Here is a 13,137-nt window from a genome sequence, read left to right as displayed (position 1 = left end):
ATTCGTTCCGCGGAGAGGTTGTATGCGCCGGAGCATTCAGGCAAATCTATGACGTGTCGCAGAGAGTATTGAAAAATATACTCAACCACCTGAAAAACTGCGGACCTGTGCCACGCATCAACCGTAACACGGGACGGCGGCCGCACAATGCCCTGACATCTGCCATTCCTCTTGGTGGCATAAGTGATGACCGGGCGCAGTACTTGTACAAGGAGATCCGTCCGTTTGTTGCTGACCCGTACAAGGACGACCTCTGCCCACAACCCGTACCTGCAGAAGCCGAGATGTCGGATTGACTTACACAGGAATCTGCATGACTCTTGAGGAACAAACAGGGATATAACAAGCTTATGATTCACTGAATGTCATGGTTTTTTTTTAATTAATTTAGCTGAGTTATTCTTGCCATTACGAACCGCTGTCCAATAATCTAGTTTCCATTAATTTATCAGCCGTTTACTCAGAAAATACCTTGAAACGCAGGTTACAAAAATCACTATAACTCTGGTTTGGATTGACATTTTTTGGAACGGTTTTTTGCACAGCAATCCTGACAGCTTCAGCTATAATATTGGACACTAAACTCATTTTGACAAAAATCATCATTAGGGCCCTTTTCGCGTGGCCAGGCTCATTTGTATCATGTACATGTACATGTATATGTATGGTATAATTATTATTACTTGTACAGTGAAACCTCGTTAAGAAGACCACTGATAAGACATACTTTCGCTTTAGAAGAACTAGTATTCGTAACTAGCTGAAATTGGATAAATTACAGTGCATTAACTGGGTATAAAAGGCGGATAAGAAGAACTCCCGTTATTGCAAACAAATACCACCGGTCCCTTGATGTTCGTCCTAAAGAGGTTCGACTGTATCTAATACCATACATATACATGTACATGCACATGATTGTACCTAATTATTATACAATCACACGTCATAGTTTTTTTTACGGGGTAACGGCCTCTTTTACGGGCAAAATAAAGTCATGTAGACGTGAAAAAAATTGAGATACCATGAAAGTTAAAATAGAATTTTATTCAAGTACAATACATTACAATACAATCACACGTCATGTACATGTACATACACGTACATGTACAGTAAAACCTGTCAAGGCGACCACTCGGATAAGCCGACCACCTGTCCAATAAGACCATTGCAACCAGGACGAAGGGATGCCATTTCCAGTCAAATGACCCTTCATAAGGAGACTCCCTGGTTACAGAGACTACGCTTGGAAGGTCCCTTGAGCCGTCGTCTTTAAATAGACAGGTTTCACTCTCTTCAGTTTGAAGCCAGATCTCAGAAGCTATTGCAGTACAGACTCAGTGCGTAATAATTATAGTCATTTATAGGCAAACGCTGCATCTGCGCCTTGATCCTAGAGGGTGGTGGCGTTCCTACGGGTGCAGATTGCAGAAAAGTCGGCTTGGCTTCCAGCCGAGTCTCACGCGAACCGCGTAGTTTTTTTGGCTAACGGACAGCATGGAATGACCAGTCTTGTAATGACAGTGTTGATGTGTATCATTCAATCTCATTCCCAGGCAATCATTCGCTGGCTCAGTCAAACATGTATCGCATGTACATGTACATGTATTTTGTAAATCTACATCGCCCACCTTTATTAGTCTTTTTCGTGTCACATGTTTATCGGGTCCGGGTCTCCAAATAAATTCGTCGCTCCGCTAAAAATGGCTGCATTCTTTCCCTGGCGTATCGCCGCCTGGATAGGAGCCAGAATAGGGTGGTGGGCAGGACAGCCACTCGACAGTAAAACACCATCGCGGCCTCGTGGACAACTCCGACAAGTGACAGAAGCTTGAATTGGGCTTGGCGGCAAGCATGTCACGTGCCTGCGCACTGACCGAATATGGAGTGGAAGCAACGGGTTGCCACACGCAGTGGCTTCTTTTACGGATTTCATTGCACACGCAGCGCGGACTGATGACACTGAATAGTCCGTAGCGACTAACGCAATCTTACATTGTACATTTACATGACTGTTACGTGTACATCCACGCATCGCACATCTACAATGTACATGTACAATGATTATGCAACCATGTACATTGTACATCTACATGTACTGTACATCTACACGCTTCCCAGACACTGTTACTGTTATTGCGTCTACCTGAATCATTAAATTTTTGTATAACCCTGCGCGTAACGTTATACATGTACATTGTATGCCAGTTTAATTCCAAAATACATGTAATCTACAATATCCATGGCCATGTACATGTAGATCTACATGTACATGGCCATGGATATTGTACTACAATGTGGAGTGCAAATTCGACATGGCGGCGGCGCCCACAGCACGCCTATCGTCGACTTTTTTGGCGGAACTAAAAAATACTCAGTAGCACAAATCGTTACGCCGGATAGCAAGCAAGTACCGGGTGCGCTCTAGGAAGCCATGCCGAGTCTTCGCTAAAAGTACCATGCTTGCATGTACTATTTTTAAACGTACATGTACAAGTACATGTACGTTTACATGTACATGTACGTTTACATGTACATGTACATGTACATGTACATGTATGATGTGGGTGGAACTCTGAGATGAATATTCGCAGGATCCTCGTTAGCATCACTTGAATGTTCAGAAACACACAAGCTATAGCCTTCGCTTCCGCAGGCCACCACTATGCCCTTTAGTGGCAGATGCAGACCTCACAAATGAGTCAGGGGACTCAGATTAGTCAGAACAATTCAATAATAATGAGTCTTCAGAGTATTGCTGTCATTCGGGAGTGTGGTATTCCTGACCAGTGCAGTGCTCATAGTCCCGGATACACACTCACTGGCAAACATTAAACACGAGCTTTAGAAATAGGGGAAAGTAAGTTACATCATCATGGACATCATCATGGACATGGACATGTAGTTGAGTTGAGTCAGAGCACATGAGAATTATTGGCAAGCCCAGCACTAGCACAGCGCGCGGGTGACAGAATCAGTGACGTTATTGACAGCAGCAAGTTAGTTCCAGGTGTGATGATCCAGCGGGCTGTCCTGCCAGTAATTCTCCAGCAATCCCCCCGCCGAGTCAGCAAATACCATGAATACTGCCTTATGACTGTTCACACACCCTCATAAGTCACTTCGGGTCAGCAAATACTGCCTGGGCTAATATCTTTCACACACCCTAAGTCACTTTCAGGAGAAGCTGCGCGGAGAGAAACAGCAGACGTTCACCATAAAGCGACGTTTCAAAGTCCAAAACGCCACCAGATGAAGTGATAGTGGAGCGGCGAAGACAATTAATGGAAATGGTTACAGGTCATTGCCAGTACTTGGTCCGACTTATTAAAATGTGCGCTTCGCTTCAAAACTCAAGCCTATGTCCAAAGGAGCACCTGTACTAAAAAATCGACCAAGAGACGATAGATAGATAACTACTGTGTCGTTTCTTGGCCTGACCTTCTAGTTTCCATCTCTGCTGGTGTCTCAGGGCGCTTCTTCAAGTGCGTCAACCTGCAAAACGTCGACATTTTTTTCATCTCCTCCAAGCTACACTGCGCTTCCTTGATTTTTTCACTCCATAGGCACGATTTAGACGGTCGACTTCGCCTCCTCCTCGTGCAGTACGACTGCCAGAATGGTGGCTGTAGGTGTTTTCGCCTGACGCTCCCACGAGACTTTCAAATGAGGCGAACAAGTAAACCACCACGCAGAAAAAATCACTTCTCATCACCGTGTGCCGCGCGCGTAGAACTAGTACTGACTGATCTGTGTCGACATGACTGTCACACAGTCAGCTGCATCAGGCCATGCGTGCTCTCCCCTGCCTGTTTCACGAATCCACTGGCCCCGGAGACTGGCGATCTTGTGACGCATCGATCGCGATCGCGGCTCCGAGGAGTCGGCGAGGACTCCGCACCATTCACGCACCGTATTCACCCTTTCTGCGCTTCAGTTTTCCAGGCAGGTCGTCGCCTGAAAGTCGACCTCAAGGGCGGTTGTTTACATCGATCAACTTCTCGACGATCTCTTCTGTGATCTTGATTCGTCGGCCGCCACATCGTGAACGAATGCGAGAGAGATCAGCACAAACTGGACGGAGCGATGCAGGTGCTTTCTGCACGAGTTTCTAGATGACGCGTTTGCTGAACTTACTTGATTCTTCCAAGGAAACAGCGACTGCAGCGATTTCAATCCGCCAGGAAGCACTCGAGAACGATCGCCCAGGAGTTTCTGGTACTCCGTGACAATTCCCCATCGCAGTGGGGTGTTGATTTCAGCACCAGGCCTTCTCTGTGTTGCGCAAGAAGCAACAGGAGTCCTCTGACGACAAAATTTGCACGCAAAATTCTCGAGTCGACTAGGATCCTGAGGCGCTGCCTCCTTTGGGGTTGGAGTCATTTCTTCTTCAACATCACAAATCGACAACTGAAGGATAGTGTTAGGTAGCTGGAAAGTTTGTTCCGTCCTGAGATTATTTGAATTTGTTTGACTGACGTTCGAAGCGAAACGCACATTTTAATAAGTCGGACCAAGTAGTAGCTAGTTCCACTATTGATACGCTTGCAACGCAGAAGAAAGCTTGACATTATGCTGCAACTTAGTGAAAGCGATGTAGTGATAACCCCTTTAGTTCATGATTGGCAAACGAGAGCAGCTCTATACATGTACAAGTATAAATCCGTACATGTACATGTACGTGCAACCATGTGGGCTTGCGGTAGATATCCTGGCCGGCAAAATGGTATGTACAATTGTACATTGTACATGTATCATGATCCATACCAGTACAAATTTCAACTATAATTCGAGACATTCATTATTTTAGTTTTTGCCATTAATTACCTATGAGTACATGTATGACGTACATGTACATTGTACTTGTATGTTCAAACAGGAGTTTTGAGTTTCGTACTGCGGAACGTCAGGAGCATAGCATCTCACGTTTAATACGTCCGCAGAATGAATGAGCGGCGACACACCTGTCAGACTTAGGGTCCGGCGGATTCTGCCGGCAGAAAAGTTGGCAGAATTCGGTACTTTTTCTGGTACGTTTCATGCATGTTTGGTATGTGGATAAAAAAATGGAGCAGAATTCGAGGAATTGCCCGCCAAAAAGTTTGTATGGTTCTGCCAATTTCACTGCTTTTCGAGCAGAATCTGCCACCTTTTCGAGCAGAATCCGCCGGTCCCTAGTCAGACTCCGGGTTTGTGCGACGCGTACTGATTGACGTGTCTGACGTGCCTAGAGGAGACCATCCCACTTTCATTATCGTTGATTGAATAGTGATCACAACTCCAGAGGATTACCTCAAATCATGAATGGAAGTTTCGCACGAAAACGGGCCCAGGGCCCTATATCGTGACTTTCTTTTCAAACATGTTCGCTTAGGCATACGCAAACAATGTGGAAGCAAAGCCACATGACGAAATCCATAGACCGGCGGTGGCTTTGGGATCACGTAAAAACTGCATGATTGTATTGTAAGAACGGACCGCCTAGTGTGGTGGTTCTGACGGCGAAATGCCATGAATGTGATCAGAATTCATAGTTCAATGACTATGTTAGTATAGTATCAAGAGTACATAACCCCTGGGGGTTATGTACTCTTGATACTACGTACAGTCGATTGACGTACATGTCCATGTACGTATTCCGTACATGGACATATAATGTAAACCAAAAATGAAATTTCATTCCTGCAGTTTGACGTCTGCTTAGAAGAGAGAGAGAGAGAGAGAGAGAGAGACGTGTAACTCCGAGCTTCATATTCTCTCTCTCCCTCCCCCCCCTCTCTCTCTCTCTCTCTCTCTCTCTCTCTCTCTCTCTCTCTCTCTCTCTCTCTCTCTCTCTCTCTCTCTCTCCCTCTCTCTTTCTCTCTCTCTAACTCTCTCTCTCTCTTTCTCTTTCTCTCTTTCTCTCTTTCTCTCTTTCTCTCTTTCTCTCTTTCTCTCTTTCTCTCTTTCTCTCTTCCTCTCTCTCTTTCTCTCTCTTCCCCTCTCTTTCCCTCTCTTTCTCTCTCTTTCTCTCTCTTTCTCTCTCTTTCTCTCTCTTTCTCTCTCTCTCTCTCTCTCTCTCTCTCTCTCTCTCTCTCTCTCTCTCTCTCTCTCTCTCTCTCTCTCTCTCTCTCTCTCTCTCTCTCTCTCTCTCTCTCTCTCTCTCTCTCTCTCTCTCTCTCTCTCTCTCTCTCTCTCTCTCTCTCTCTCTCTCTCTCTCTCTCTCTCCTTCCCTCTCTCTCTCTCAACCCAGAAGTCCGCATGATCAGCAGTAAAACAAAAATTGAATGACTCAGTATGGCCCAGTAGCCTACAGGACTCCACGTGGCTGACCTTTGCCACTAGCTAGCCCATGTTACGTAATTACATGCCCGTTCACCTAATCATGTGGCACGCACACACACATACGCACACGCATAGAGGGTATGTTTCTAATCCTACAGAACACACGCGGATTCAAGGGTTCAAGGATCGATGGGGGCCAGCCAGTGTTCTGAAAATACAATCATGTACAGTACTACCATTCTACCAAGACTTAAGAGTCTATAACCCCTCTTTGTACTACGTATACAGCCTTACAGGTAATAATTTTTATAAGTCACGTGTCTAAACATGGCTTCCAACGAATCTCACAGCTCCACGCACAACTGCAGTGCTAGTGGTCGGTCCGGGGAAAGGCTTCAGGTCTGATCGAACACCAACTCTTGTAATAGTTGTTGTAATCATGTACTTCAAGTACATATACATGTACATGTAGGTGCATGCGGCCGTGAACGTCGTTTCAACTAATAAAATTAATTACTTGAAACAAACAATAAGAGGACGGAAAAGTGTTTTAACTCTAAAGCGATCATCAGAAAACAACAATGAGTAAATCTGGATCAGAGCTGGTTTACATGTACATGAATATACCCACAACGCAAAGTGTAAATCTGAAAGGGTCGAATGACAGCAGTGAAAAAGTGTAAATGACTGCATTTTTTACTTGATGTAACGATGGGGATGTTGAATCCGGTCATACATGTACATGTAACTCGGATGAATACGGAATGACAGGCGGATTGTTTACTTTCCTCAAATGCCATTTTCTGATTGTAGGATAGCTCTCACCCAGGGAGTCGTACGTACCAAAAGTCCCAAACCTGGTTTGGGTACGACTCCCTGCTCTCACCCAGTGGAATCATCAAGGACCAGGTACTCAAGGCTACACTAAGTGACTATCACCATCACATACTCCTAAGGTAACAAGGTACCAGAGCGCTCACTTCGGTGCAGAGCACGCATGTACGCGTATTGTTATTCTTTTATTATTTTGACTAGTTTGAGGGAAAGACGCAAACGGGAAAAGCCTGAAGAATTTTATTATTATTCTGTATTTCCCCGACGGTCCACGGCCAATAAGGAAGATTCAAATCAGTCCACAATCATAATGTAAGATCAGTCTAGCATTTGGAAGTCTAGCAAGTGCGTATGACACGCGGTAATTCTAGCATGTGGTATCGTATTGAATTTTCGCTTGCCATGCCGGGCATACACGCCAGAGTGCCCAAAGTATGAACGACTTAGACGTCATGAAGTATACACCACCAATTCGGTCCACTAGCTACACACAATGTAGATGTTTCAAATCAGAACTTACATGTACATGTACATGTACATGTACATGTACATGGAGCTGTAGAGTGTAGACTGCTCCAAAGCAAACAGGCCAATGTGTGGATGGTAACCCGTATCAAGAAGCACCACTCCGACCCTCAGAGAGCATTCACAGTTGAGTTCCTCCAACCATATCCCCTTCCTCGTAACGAGCAATGTCTAGCAGCCAGCTAAACCAACTCGATCCGATTCGCAACAATCGACACATCGTGCGATGTTGATGAGTATACAATGTATGGTGTTTCCGTCCGGAAGGATAGGTACTCTTCCTTCCCCTACTGAAAAGGTGTTGGTGCAGGATGTAGATATACATGTACATATAATTTACATGTACCGGTACTCGAATACTCTGCATGTCAATCGGAAATTTGCAGTTTAATATACTCCGAGTTTCATGGCTATTCACAATCTTCAGACAGCGATGTCTGGTTATTTGGACACCAACGGGGCTGGTTGAGGCAACATACATGTATGTCATGTACAATGTACACAAACACCTCACCTTCCACCTGTACATACATGTATGCAGTACATGTACATGTAGTATTCCTTTCTTCAGAAAGAGTGTGTCTCTCATGCTGCAAAACGAAACTGTAGAACGAGACCCGAGCCTGGAAAGAAAAATTCACGTACACGTACTACATGTAGGCTCCGCTGCTATTTAGTACATGTACTTGATATTATAATCTATATTTCAGGATTACCCAAAGGCTTGATAATGCACGAACAAAACTGGCAGATCAGTCTGCTCGAAAAGCAGAATCATGCCAAGCTTATGACATGAATTCCGCTCCTCTTCCTAGTTTATCGTACCAAACATACATGTACATGAAGCAGAAACATACCAGAACGCAGATTGAGTATTTCGCTCCTGCTCTTGTACATGTAGTAGTTGGGTACTCTCGTGTGGTGTAGTGACTTTGCTGATTGCGTTGTGCAGAGCTCACAGACCTGTCAGTTTGAGCACTCTGGCAAGGTGCATGATTGTACAACATTCGGGCCTGGATTAAATCCGGCCTTGGAATTTTTTTTCATTGCCATCAGGTTCGGCCTCATTTTCTCTGTGCTGCGCTGATGAGTCCCCAAAGGACGAGACAGTTCTGTCCTCAGATTGAGTACCAGAACATTCCCACATTCTGCCGGTTTTCTGCCTGAATTATCCGCCAAGGGATGCTGATGTTTACGGAACAGATCTACAGTTTTGGGACAAAGTATTTTTTTAAAAGTTTGTCTACAACTTCTCCATATCAAAGGATACATGTAAATACAAAATCTCCGGACAGCTAGCTGTTTCGACCTTGTTAGGTTTCTTCAGCGGATGTCAGAGGTACTGGCAGAACAGATCACAGTGAATTGAAGTCGAAAGACCAACAACACATTTGTAGCTGGCTCAAAGTATCGACGTCTGAGTGCTCGAACCGCGATAAACGCAGCGAGCCTTTCACGAGGGCAGATATCTAACTTTGACGCTAGCCACTAAGTACTGTACTACTATTACTAATCTACAGTATCCGGATGCAGCAAGGCGTAGGGGGAGGGTCTCTATAACAGAGAAACGGAGGGTACAGGGGTCAATTCATACATGTACTTCGAAGCGGAAGGCTTTCCAACCGCGACCTACCGTGAGTAAGCAATGGATTCAGTCACTTGGATTTTCGGTCTTTGACCAAATTACTTTGTTGCTCGTTCGATCTACTTACCACCAAAAGTGCATACCCCCCCCCCCCCCTCCCCCCCCCCCTCCATGCAGTGGGTTACGTACTCTTGTTACCACCTACATTGACATTGTATTGCTTGAGGAACGGCATACGCTCCATGATCTTTGAGGGTGGCAGCCTTGCAATGGATACGGAAATTGAGTTCGACAGAATGTTACGCGAACCGTAAAATGTATACATGTACATTGTACCTGTACAATCATGTATTTACTAACGAAACGGCCCGGGTGAGAAACGGGGTGAGAAACGGGGTGAGAAACGGCCCGGGTGAGAAACGGGGTGAGAAACGGCCCGGGTGAGAAACTGGGTGAGAAACGGGGTGAGAAAGAGCCTTTCACGACCACGGGCACTTACCTGCCTCGAACAACATTTCCTATTGATATTCGCTTCGCCATTCCTAGCTCTTGCCGGTCTTGGTGCCTTTCTTAACTGGAAATCCCGCACGCTACAATCACATTCTTACGCAATCCTTTGTTAGTCAGATGGCCAGCAGTACGGCTACTTTGAAGCATACCACGACTGAAGCAAACAGCAACCAAACAAACATCGCTCCCACTTACTGATTCAGCGATTGACTGTAAGCCGACAGTGTACATTCCCTCTCCAGATGTTGCAAATTCCGGAGAATGTGCTGCTTTGCTTTAAGAGGCTCTAGAAGCTTATGTGTTGTGGTATTGTTGCTGCTAGTTGTAGTACAATGTGCACCACATACAGCACATGTACAACGGCATTGAGCCAGGTACTAGTAACATGTACTACCGGTAATAATAATACGTGCTCAAAAAGTGCTCCAGAACATGATCAATGGACCGGGTTCCTTGTGCCCTAACCGGAAGGAACGAGGAAGAAAGTCCCCAGAGTAGCCGTTTTCTACGAGGCAATTCGAGCTAGACATTCATGCCGCTAGCTAGCGAGTAGAGTCCTATTGAGATGCTTTCCTTGACTGTGCCCAGAGCATAGGTTAACGTTATTTTAGCAGGTAAGGTTCTCGCTGGGCGACTGTGTGCAGAAACCAGCCACGCCGGCCGCTTGTCGAGTTACAACAAAGGTCAAACATGTGCGAGGGGCACATTTTCACAACCTACATGTATGGTGTTTGAATTGTGAAATTACAATGTAGCTTGAGCTTTTAGTTTTATTCCAAGCAATACATGGCTGCGGCAGCCAATGACCACTTTGCGTGGCGATTGCAGGGTTTTTATCCAACAATGGCATTTATTGTGAGGCGGTGCCCCTTTCTCGACGCATCGCTCTGTCCATTATTTGGCTACCGGTATGAGACTGTCCCAGCGGCTCTTGCCCTCTTGGCCTGTCGATGAGATGAATGCTACATGTATATCATTATGTGCTTGGAAAACAGTAAAATTAGAGAAGAAGTGATGGGTTGTGACAAGAGTACATAACCCTGGTTGTGACCATACATGTTACTACACTGAACGCAGAGGAGAAGAGAAGGAGAAGATGGATTATTATTTACTCACATTAAATTTTGATATACTAGATGCTAGAGACTACACGAGTTGAGACTGGTAGCGCGTGCGTGTGTGTCTGTGTGTGTTTTGAGCTGTTTTCGTTCCTCCAAGTAGTTTGCCATGTTTTGAAGGGAAGGATGGGACTAATACTAATCTAACTTTCAATTGGAAGGGCACGCCAAGTACATGTATTCAGGATGCGCTCTTATTCCCCACTTTTACTCACTCTATGACCCTACACTACTACAGTTGAAATCCCGGAGTACACAGAGTGCACCCAAACCATAGTGGTTACCACTCTACAGTCAGTTTCAAAAAGATTAGCAATCCTGGTGATCGCCTGGGGAGTTTGGCGTCTTACCGTATGCGCGCTCGAGAGCTGGCTGGAAAAACTCACTGTGAACTCGAAGAAATAATCCGCGCGAAAGCATGAAAAATGACAAATCACTCACGTCGGTACATGAACGTCTGGTTTACAACAAACGAGTTCTTCCTCGTATCGATATGGAGTCAGAGAGGACATGTCGAAAGTGTGGTAAATGTTGACGAGCGGGATGGGTCCCAATTCGTTTCGTGCCCAATTTCTTTGAGCTGCGATGCAATTTGCTCTCACGATGTGACGAAAACGACATCGACAGACTCATTCCCAAGGCTATGACTTGGCAAAGCTATCCGTGTGACTTCGAGTATATTTTGAGAAAAGCAGACGCCTGTGAAAGCTGATAGAAGACGGCGTTGACTCCTAAATTCAAATAAATTGGCAATCTTGAAATACTAAAATAATTCTCAGAGAGAAATCGATCGATCGATGTGCCGTTGTATTCAACAACACGTAGCTACAGCGCAATGACTTCCGTGTTTACTCACACCGTTTCAGTGTTGTGGGTGTGTTCACATGGCGTGAACCAGTCAAGTGTCAGTAAGTTCGGCAGGAAACGCGAGTTCCAACAACAACAAGTCGTTTGACGCAGCCACCTTCTTTGGCTTGTACTTTTTGTACCAGCGTGATCACCAAAACAATGAAAAAAAGTTTGACTTGAAGATGGTTTGGGATTTGAACTCACAACTTCATGGTCAGCAGACAGCATTCATAACCACAAGGCCAAAAAGGAGAGGATAAATCGTGGGTTTTGATAAAAAAATCGATACTGACATCCACGGCAAATTGTAAACCATGGGAAAAGGCCGGAAACCTGACCGAAATTCTAACTCCTTAACGGCTGGTCCAATTGTTCCGAAACCTTCATAGAACAATTTGCCGTGTCCTAACAAGCCATTCTATGTACTTTGTTGTCCAAATTTCCCTTATCTTCATACTTTTTAAGACCAAAACCTGATTGCTAATCTTTTTGAAATGGACTATAGTCGCCTAAACAGTCAGTTTTCCACGGTCTTCGCTCCGACAAGTAAGTACTTAGTTGGTAAGCCCAACAATAATTATTAAATACCGTAGTGTCGCGTGTAAAAGCCGTGCTTATTCCTGTAGAAGTCGATGTCAGTGCTAGGCTTCTATTCAAGTCAGACTTCTAATTCGAAGCACGTACATTGTACATGTATCTCAATACTGTACAAGGAAAACGTCCTTCTGCCAGCGAAGAGGGCTCAACACAATAATGTGGAGCACTATTACACACAAACCCCCCCCCCCCTTATTTCTATTTATCGCCGTGGTTGGCAATCACCCACTCTCGTAACATTGGCCGGTGTTTCCGCCGAGTCTTGAGATGTTGCAATAAATAATAATAATAAAAGGTACTGAAAAGTATGAATGCCGCAGACATCACCACGCAACATGACAATTTGTTCAAGGTTTGGTTTTGTGTGTTTCCAAAATCGATTTTCACGTTGCGATCATCAGTGGAAATACGCAACTAAAGAGATCAAGGGAAAACAAAGGTTAAAAATCCAAAGAAGTGTGACACATGACGGGTAACTTGTGGTAAGTATTACAAAAAGTGAGAACTAAAATAAAGAGTAAGTGTGACAAACGGGCATGAACAGTGCAGAAACAACTCATGAACACGGGGTGCAAACTCACGAAAATAACCTAAGTGCTAAAACATGTTCTTTTTGCTTACACAAATCGGGGGTTGGTGGCTGGGGTTGGGGAGGAGTCGGCAACAACAACAGTACCGCCAATCACAGAAATTGAGCCCATTTCTTTGACACAGTATCCGGTTTTGCGGACACCGCAGCACCCTCCGGCGATTGATCCGTGGGTCCAGAGACCACGGAGGTCGACCGCCAATTATTCAACCGAAATATATGCTAGGAATGGCCAAGGCCCACGCGGAGCATCGAAGGAGACCGGAAGC

Source organism: Sycon ciliatum, chromosome 6, assembly GCF_964019385.1.
Source record: "Sycon ciliatum chromosome 6, ocSycCili1.1, whole genome shotgun sequence".
NCBI classification, from domain to species: Eukaryota; Metazoa; Porifera; class Calcarea; order Leucosolenida; family Sycettidae; genus Sycon; species Sycon ciliatum.
Note: the sequence above shows the minus strand (reverse complement) of the source record.